A 9,530-nucleotide genomic window follows, 5' to 3' on the forward strand; every position below is an offset into this window, starting at 1 on the left:
TAGTATTGAAGAGGTGGGGAAACTGCAGAAAGATTTAGACAGTTTAGGAGAGTGGTCCAGGAAATGGCTGCTGAAATTCAATGTGAGCAAATGTGAGGTTTTGTACTTTGGAAAAAAGAATACAGGCATGGACTGTTTTCTAAACGATGAGAAAATTCGTAAAGCAGAAGTACAAAGGGATCTGGGAGTGTTGGTCCAGGATTCTCTAAAGGTTAACTTGCAGGTAGAGTCCGTGATTAAGAAAGCAAATGTAATGTTGTCGTATATCTCAAGAGGGTTGGAATATAAAAGCAGCGATGCGCTTCTGAGGCTTTATAAAGCTCTAGTTAGGCCCCGTTTAGAATACTGTGTCCAATTTTGGGCCCACACCTCAGGAAGGACATACTAGCCCTGGAGCGTGTCCAGCGGAGATTCACATGGATGATCCCTGGAATGGTAGGTTTAACGTATGATGAATGGCTACGGATCCTGGGATTGTACTCATTAGAGTTTAGAAGGTTGAGGGGAGATCTAATAGAAACTTGCAAGATAATGTATGGCTTAGAAGGGGTGGATGCTAGGAAGTTGTTTCCGTTAGGCGGGGAGACTAGGACCCGTGGGCACAGCCTTAAAATTAGAGGGGGTAAATTTACAACTGAAATGAAATGACATTTCTTCAGCCAGAGAGTGGTGGGCTTGTGGAATTCATTGCCATGGAGTGCAGTGGAGGCCGTGACATTAGATGCCTTCAAGGCAGAGATCGACAAATTCTTGATCTCAGAAGGAATCAAGGGCTACGGGGAGAGTGCAGGGAAGTGGAGTTGAAATGCCCATCAGCCATGATTTAAATGGCGGAGTGGACTTGATGGGCTGAATGGCCTTACTTGCACTCCTATGTCTTACGGTCTTATTACCGTAACAAAAAACAGAAATTGCTGGAGAAACACAGCACGTTTGGCAGTATTAGTAGAGAGAAAGCAGAGTTAACATTAAAGGTCCAGTGACCCTTCTTCAGAACTGTCCTTGGCCTATTGCATCATTTAAAATTAGGTTTAATGTGACCTTCAGGAACAGCACCTCATCTTTCACTTAGGCATGGTCCTCTGGACTGGACATTTGATTTCAACAATTTCATGTTGTAAATTCTGTACCCATTTCTTTTTCTTTTCTTTCCTTTTTTAGTTAGCAGCACACCTCCTCTAGACACATTTGTTTCTATACTTGCTCAATCTCTAGTTCCATTGGACCAGGAGGACTAAGTTTTCAGTCAGTCAAGTCTCCTTTCTTCTGTCATTGACCTGCCTTTTGTTCTTGGCCTATTCTCCTCTTGCTCAGTATCTATCACGTCTGTAATATTTCTCAGTTCTGATGAATGTCATAGACCTGAAATGTTATTTCTGTTTCTCTCCACACAGATGCTCTCTGACCTACTGAGTTTTTTTCCCCTCTTTGTTTTCATTATCACAGTCTTCTTTTAAGTTAAGTGTTACAACACAGACAGACAGCCAAGTGTTGTCTTTATTCCTGTAGTCGTAATAAAATTAACATTCAATGACCCTCAAAATTGACCCCAATGGTTCCTATTTTCTAAACAACCAGTAACAAGCCAGTTCACATAAGCAGTCTCTACAAGCCATAATCTCAGGGACGTGGGATTGTATCTTGCTCGATTTCTGGAGACACCAATGCATGCACATAGCTTCTAGTAGGCTTTGAGGACTGAAATACTTATAATTGAGACTCTATTCTCTGAAACTTCAATTAATTGATAATGGGAGGTCAACTATGAAGCAACCAAACCTCAAATCTGTAGTCTCAATCCTTCTGACTTGAACACAGTTCCAATTTTGGTTTCTCTTTATTAGACTCATTGTCTTGCTTAACATAATATATCTTCAGATCTGAAACATTTAGAGTGTTCTTTGAATGAGAATTAGTGACACTGGCCACCCACCATCCTGATTTATTTACTGTATCACCATTCCTTCATTGCTGTTGGGTCAAAATCCTCGAACTCCTGCTTTAACAGCATTGTGTGTGTTTTATGGAATAGGGCATCTCATGGAAACCCACTGTCAGACTTACCATGGACTAGTCTTTGGAATCAGTCTCATTCTTGGACGTGTCTCCATCAGGGATGGGCACCTCAGTACCTCACTCTACTGCAAGTCCACAGATAACCAGATGATGCTGCACTTCTCTAGCTTCCACCCTAAACATATTAAAACAGCCATCCCCTAGAGACAAGCCCTACATATATACAGGATCTGTTCAGGTCAGGAGGAACGTGACAGACACCTGCAAGTGTTAAAGGACACCCTCGTAGGAACAGGATACGATGCTCAACTCATCGGTTGCCAGTTCCAACCTCCACAGCAAAAAACGATAATGGCCTCATGGTGTTATTGCTGGATTGTTATCCAGAGACCCACATAATGTTCTGGAGACCTGGGTTTGAATCCTGCCACAGCAAATGGTGGAATTTGAATTCAATAAATATCTGGAATTAAGACTCTAATGATGAGCATGAATCCATTGTCAGAAGAACCAATTTGCTTCACTAATGTCCTTTAGGGATGGAAACGGCCATCCTTAGCTGTTCTGGCCTACATGTGACTCCAGACCCACAGCAATGTGGTTGACTCTGAACTGCCCTCTGGGCAATTTACGGATGGGCAATAAATGCTGCCTGCTCTGTGACACCCTCATCCCATGAATAAATAAAGGAAAGAAAACCTCTTTAGAAGACAGACACAGGATATGTCCAATAGGTAGCCTTTGTTGTCCAATACTTCCCGGGAGTGGAGAAACTACGCCATGTTCTTCACAGCCTTCGATGACAATAAGCACCTTGCCAAGATCTTCCACGCTTCCATTTCTTGCCCTCAAACAACTCCCAAATCTCAAACAGACCATTGTTCACAGCAAACTACCTAGCCTTCAGGACAACATTGACCACAACACCATACAGCCCTGTCATGGCAACCTCTGCAAGACATGTCAGATCTTTGACATGGTCATTACCATCACACGTGGGGAACACCAGCTACCACATTTACGGCAGATACTCATGTGACTCAGCCAGCATTGTGTAGTTCATATGCTGGAGGCAAGGATGCCCCAAGGCATGGTATTATTGGCGCAACCATGCAGACGCAAACACAGATGAATGAACATTGTGCAACAATCGCCAGAGATGTTCCCTCCCAGTGCGGGAACACTTCAGTGGTCAAGAGCATTCGGCCTTTGATCTTCGGGTAAATGCCCTCCAAGGTGGACTTAGGGTAGACAACAACACCGAGGCCGAGCAGAGGCTGATAGCCAAGTTCGGTACCCATGAGGATAGCCTCAGCCAGCATCTTGGGTCCATGTCGCACTACAGGTGACTCCAGCGCACTACAAACTCGCTCGCGTGCACATGCACACTCTCTCTCTCACACACAACCACACACTCATACAGACACACACACATGCGCTCTCTTTCTCTCTCACACACACTCCCACATACACACACTCTCTCACTCACTGTCTCTTCTCCCCCAGCCCCAAAACACTCACACTCTCTCTCAGCGTGTGTGTCACACACAAAAACACGCCCTCTCCTGACACTCACGCTCACTCTCTCAGACACACACACAGACACAGTTTAAAAAACACACAATTTATGGACAGTCAGTGGCATTTAACAAATTCTTACTTTAGAAATAAAACCATTCTGCCTTCAAACCAAAACACAAACAAATTCTAAACAAGGCCTCACACCTAACATGTATTCTCTGATCTGTAATGTCACATTTTATTAGACTGGCAAAACCTTTAGTTCTCTCAGGACAGTGACTTGAAAGGAATTTGGGGATTTTGTATACACATTAATCAATTAAAACTTCCGAACTGATTAAAGATTTAACAGCATCTTAGGTTTGTTTAATATATCCTCAGCAGTAGTGTGACCTTTTGATGTTTTACTCGTAAATTCTGTTTCTCACTAACGCTTGAAGAAGGACCGAGGCTTTGAAAGCTTGAGTTTTCAAATAGACCAATTGAACCATAGCCTGGTGTCGTGTGATTTCTGACCTTCTCCACCCCAGTCTAACACTGGCACCTCCATGTTATAAAATTTGAACAGGATTGGACAGGATGAACACAGGAAGGATGTTTTCAATGATCTGAAGACTAAAATTAAAGGTCAAATCTAAGAATACAAGGCCATTTAGGTCTGAGATGAGAAGAACTTTCTTCACCCTGAGAGTGGAGTGCCTGTGAATTCTCTGGTGCAGAAAGCAGTTGAGGCCAAAATATTGAACGTTCCCAAAATATAGTTCTTAGCATTAAAGAGGCAAAGGGTTTGGGGAGAAAGTGGGAACTGGCTACTGTGCTGGATGATCAGTTGACCATATCAAATGGTGCAGCAGGCTCAAAGGTTTTAGCATTCCACTGCTATATGTTTACCACATGAAATGCAGCAGTTCAAGAAGGCAGCTCATTACTACCTTCTCATCAACGGGTGGGGATGGGGGTGAGGGCCGGAAAATGCTGGCCTGAATGGATGGATGGATGAATGAATGGATAAAAACAAATCCATATCTCCAATTAGTTGATTGTGACATGGCCCAGCAAATTGCCATGCATATCAAATTGCTATTAATAATGAAGTATGTCAATTGCAACTTAGACATTTAATTAGGAGACAAAGGATATTTGGTTTTTAATTGAATCTCTTGAATTTACAACCCAAGATCGCTGAGCCAACTTTAACAGGTGTTCAATAGAACTTAGTGTGCAAAAGAAATGCAGATAGAATTTTGGATGAGCTAGAATTTGTAAGGGTTAGGAAGTAGGAATTTGGTCAGTTTAGCATTTGATGAGTCACTAATGGAGGTGGGCAAGCAATTTATGATGGTTTCTGTGATAATTGTCAAGCTCTATTATTCTCCTAAATGGTATACATCACCAGTGAATCCTGTCACATTTGGAACTAGGAGCCAGTAAGGTTCTAGGAATGCTGTCTTTTGCCTAATTATCTGTGTATACTTGTTAAAAAGTTTCTGTTCACTGAAATGAAAACTGACTCCTCTCTCTCTTCACAACATTAATATGATCTCACAACACGACTGATAAAGATCTAAGAAATTGCACTGTGAACGGCACCCATGATGAGAGCAAAAAATTATAACAAAGGTGGCCAGCTGCAAATAAGCTACCACACGGAAGCGGTGAATGATATCTGTACAGATCACTGAGGTCAAAAAAGAAGTGGTGCTCTAGATTCTGCGCTGCAAAGACAGAAAGACATTGAGACGCCTGCATTAAAGATAATAAATCCAAGTAGCAGCTAAAAACCAGCAAGGACACGCTGGTCACCACAGCAATTACCATGAGAGCAGAGAAATTGATTCAAAAAGGGTTCAACAGGGATGACAACAGAGCTGTGAATGATTCTGGCAAAAGCAACTAACATCATCAATCCAAACCTTGCAATAGATTCAAAAACAAAGTTGCTGGAAAAGCTCAGCAAGTCTGGCTGCATCTGTGAAGGAAAAAACAGAGTTAACGTTTTGGGTCCGATGACCCTTTTTGCAATAGGTTGTTGTGATCCAGTGGTAAATGCACATTTTCAACCCTCACACAAGGGAGCAAAAGTAGGAATGGTATTGGGGGAAATGACAGGTATTGAAGATGGAATTGAGATGTTGTTATGTCTTGTAGTCAGTATGCCTTTAAAAACATGCTCATTGTATCATCACTGTATCAATAGCATATGGCCTGAGGGTTTAAAGATATTGTACTCCATCTTATGGGATCACTTGAAGCAAGGCATGCTACTCTATGATAAACTTAGCTTAATACTAGCCCAGACACTTTTGTTCCTGAGAAAAGCATTACACTGAGTTCTTTTGAAATGTTGGTCTTGTAAACTCTGTTTTACCTGTCTATATAATTACTGAATTGATATTATGTGCCTGCATAAAACTATGAAGGGCATCAGCTAGCTTGATAACTCATTTGCAATGCAAAGTGATTGCAACAGGGTTTGAGTTCAATCTCCAACCTGGCTGAGATTACCATGAACACGCTCCTCCTCAACTTCTCTCACCTGAGGTGTAGTGCCCCTCTGATTAAACCACTACTGGTTGTCTGTCTCTAATGAGAGATCAGCTATGGTCTGGTAGGACTATGGCAACTATGTTTTCCACTTGTTTAAAAAGGGCTGCATGGATAATCCAGGTAATTATCGACCGGTAAGCCTGACATCAGTGGTAGGGAAGCTACTGGAGAAGATACTGAGGGATAGGATCTATTCCCATTTGGAAGAAAATGGGCTTATCAGTGATAGGCAACATGGTTTTGTACAGGGAAGGTCATGTCTTACCAACTTAATAGAATTCTTTGAGGACGTGACAAAGTTGATTGATGAGGGAAAGGCTGTAGATGTCATATACATGGACTTCAGTAAGGCGTTTGATATGGTTCCCCATGGCAGGCTGATGGAGAAAGCGAAGTCACATGGGGTCCAGGGCGTGCTAGCTAGATGGATAAAAAACTGGCTGGTCAACAGGAGACAGAGAGTAGTAGTAGAAGGGACTTTCTCAAATTGGAGACCTGTAACCAGTGGTGTTCCACAGGGATCTGTGCTGGGACCACTGTTGTTTGTGATATATGTAAATGATCTGGAGGAAGGTGTAGGTGGTCTGATCAGCAAGTTTGCTGATGACACTAAGATTGGTGGAGTAGCTGATAGTGAAGGGGACTGTCAGAAATTACAGCAGAATATAGATAGACTGGAGAGTTGGGCAGATAAATGGCAGATGGAGTTCAATCCGGGCAAATGCGAGGTGATGCATTTTGGAAGATCAATTTCAAGGGCGAACTATGCAGTAAATGGAAAAGTCCTCGGGAAAATTGATGAACAGAGAGATCTGGGTGTTCAGGTCCATTGTTCCCTGAAGGTGACAATGCAGGTCAATAGGGTGGTCAAGAAGGCATATGGCATGCTTTCCTTCACTAGGTGGGGTATTGAGTACAAGAGTTGGCAGGTCATGTTGCAGTTGTATAGGACTTTGGTTCGGCCACATTTGGAGTACTGTGTACAGTTCTGGTGGCCACATTAGCAAAAGGATGTGGATGCTTTGGAGAGGGTGCAGAGGAGGTTCACCAGGATGTTGCCTGGTATGGAGGGTGCTAGCTATGAAGAGAGGTTGAATAGACTAGGATTATTTTCATGAGAAAGACGGAGATTGAGGTGGGACCTGATTGAGGTCTACAAAATCATGAGGGGTATAGACAGGGTGGATAACAAAAAGCTTTTTCCCCAGAGTGGGGGACTCAATTACTAGGGGTCATGAGTTCAAAGTGAGAGGAGGAAAGTTTAAGGGAGATATGCGTGGAAAGTTCTTTACACAGAGGGTGGTGGGCGCCTGGAACGCGTTGCCAGCGGAGGTGGTAGACACAGACACGTTAGCGTCTTTTAAGATATATTTGGACAGGTACATGGATGGGCAGGGAGCAAATGGACACAGACCGTTAGAAAATAGATGTCAGGTTAGACAGAGGATCTTGATCGGCGCAGGCTTGGAGGGCAGAAGAGCCTGTTTCTGTGCTGTAGGTTTCTTTGTTTGTTTCTTTATTACTTACTAACTGTTTGGAATTTCCTTCATTTTAAGAAAAAATGGATACATCATGCCTCAAGGTCGGGATATCATTAATAGAAATGCGCATGATATTATCACTGTGTCATAACATGACATTAGGGTATAAATACCTGATACAAAAACAAATTTGCTGGCAAAGCTCCGCAGGTCTGGAAGCATCTGTGAAGGAGAAAACAGTTAACGTTTTGGGTCCGGTGACTTTTCCTCAGAACTGATGGTGGCTGGGAAAACATCAGTTTATTTGCAGAAAATAGGGAAGTAGGTGGGGTAGGAAGTAAACGATAGGATAGAGCCCGAAGAGACAGAAAGACAGTTGGACGGACAAAGGAGTTGCTAATGATCAGTCTGGGAGGGTGAATAGTTGTTAATGGGGAATGTTAGTAACTAACAACAGGAGTAATGGCAGGCTATGCGGTAACAAAGATAATAAAATGTGAGGCTTGATGAACACAGCAGGTGTGGTAACTAAGCCTGGTGTGTGGAATGGGCGGCTGGGACAGGGGAGAGTTTAGGCCCTAAAATTATTAAACTTAATATCGCTTCCGGAGGGCTGTAGGGTCCCCAAGCAGAAAATGAGGTTTTGTTTCTCCAGCTTGCGTTGGGCTTCACTGGAACACTGTAGCAAGTCAGAGACAGAGATGTTGGCCAGGGAGCAAGGTGGTACATTGAAGTGGCAGGCAACAGGTAGTTCAGGGTCAGGCCACAGCGATAGGGTTCCCCTTATCCTTACCTACCATCCCACCAGCAACCACAATCAGAATATCATCAGGTGCCATTTCTGCCACTTCCAGCAAGATGCCACCACCTGTCACATATTCCTCTCCCCTCCCTTGTCCACAGGGACTGTTCCCTCTGGGACACCCTTGTTCACATTTCCTTCACCCCCAACACCTCCCCACAGCCCTCCAGCACCTTCCCCTGTACCGGGCGACGGTGCAACACTTGCTCATTTACCTCCAGTATCCAAGGGCCCAAACATACCGTCCAGGCAAAGCAACACTTCACCTCGACTTCCCAGAATTTAGTCTACTGCATTCACTGCTCACAATGTGGTCTCCTCTACATTGGGGAAATGAAGTGTAGACTTGGTAACCGCTTTGCAGAACATCTACGTTTTACTCGCAAAAAAGACTCTGAACTACCTGTGCCTGCCACTTTAATGCACCACCCTACTCCCTGGCCAACATCTCTGTCTCTGGCTTGCTAGAGTGTTCCAGTGAAGTCCAACACAAGCTGGAGAAACACCTCCGCTTGGGGACCCTACAGCCCTCTGGACTCAATACTGAGTTTAATAATTTTAGGACCTAAATTCTCCCCTGTCCCAGTCCCCCAACCCACCCCACACACCAGGCTTTGTTACCACATAGCCTGCCAGTACACACCACCTGTTGTTCATCACTAACAGTCCCCGTTAACAACTATTCACCCTCCCAGCCTGATCGTTGGCAACTCTTTGTCTGTCCAACTGTCTTTCTCACACCTTGTTATCTTGGATTCTCCAGCATCTGCAGTTCCCATTATCTCGGTCTTTCTCTCTCCTATTATTTACTCCCTACCCCACCCACCTCCCTATTTTCTACATATAAACTGTCCTTTTCCAAGCCACTATCAGTTCTGATGAAAGGTCACCGGACCTGAAACGTTAACTGTTTTCTCCTTCGCAGATGCTGCCATGCCTGCTGAGCTTTTCCAGCAATTTTGTTTTTGTTCCTGATTTACAGCATCTGCAGTTCTTTCAGTTTATAAATACCCGGTACTCCGTTTAACAGTGAGGTCACTTCAAGCACGCCCTTCTGTAGTTACACCTGTTGCTTAATAGTCACCTCGACACTTGATGTGCTTGTGAGTGTAACAGATATACATAATAGTGTTAACGAAGTGTGAAGCTGGATGAACACAACA

This window comes from Stegostoma tigrinum, chromosome 3, assembly GCF_030684315.1.
Source record: "Stegostoma tigrinum isolate sSteTig4 chromosome 3, sSteTig4.hap1, whole genome shotgun sequence".
Classification (NCBI taxonomy): Eukaryota; Metazoa; Chordata; class Chondrichthyes; order Orectolobiformes; family Stegostomatidae; genus Stegostoma; species Stegostoma tigrinum.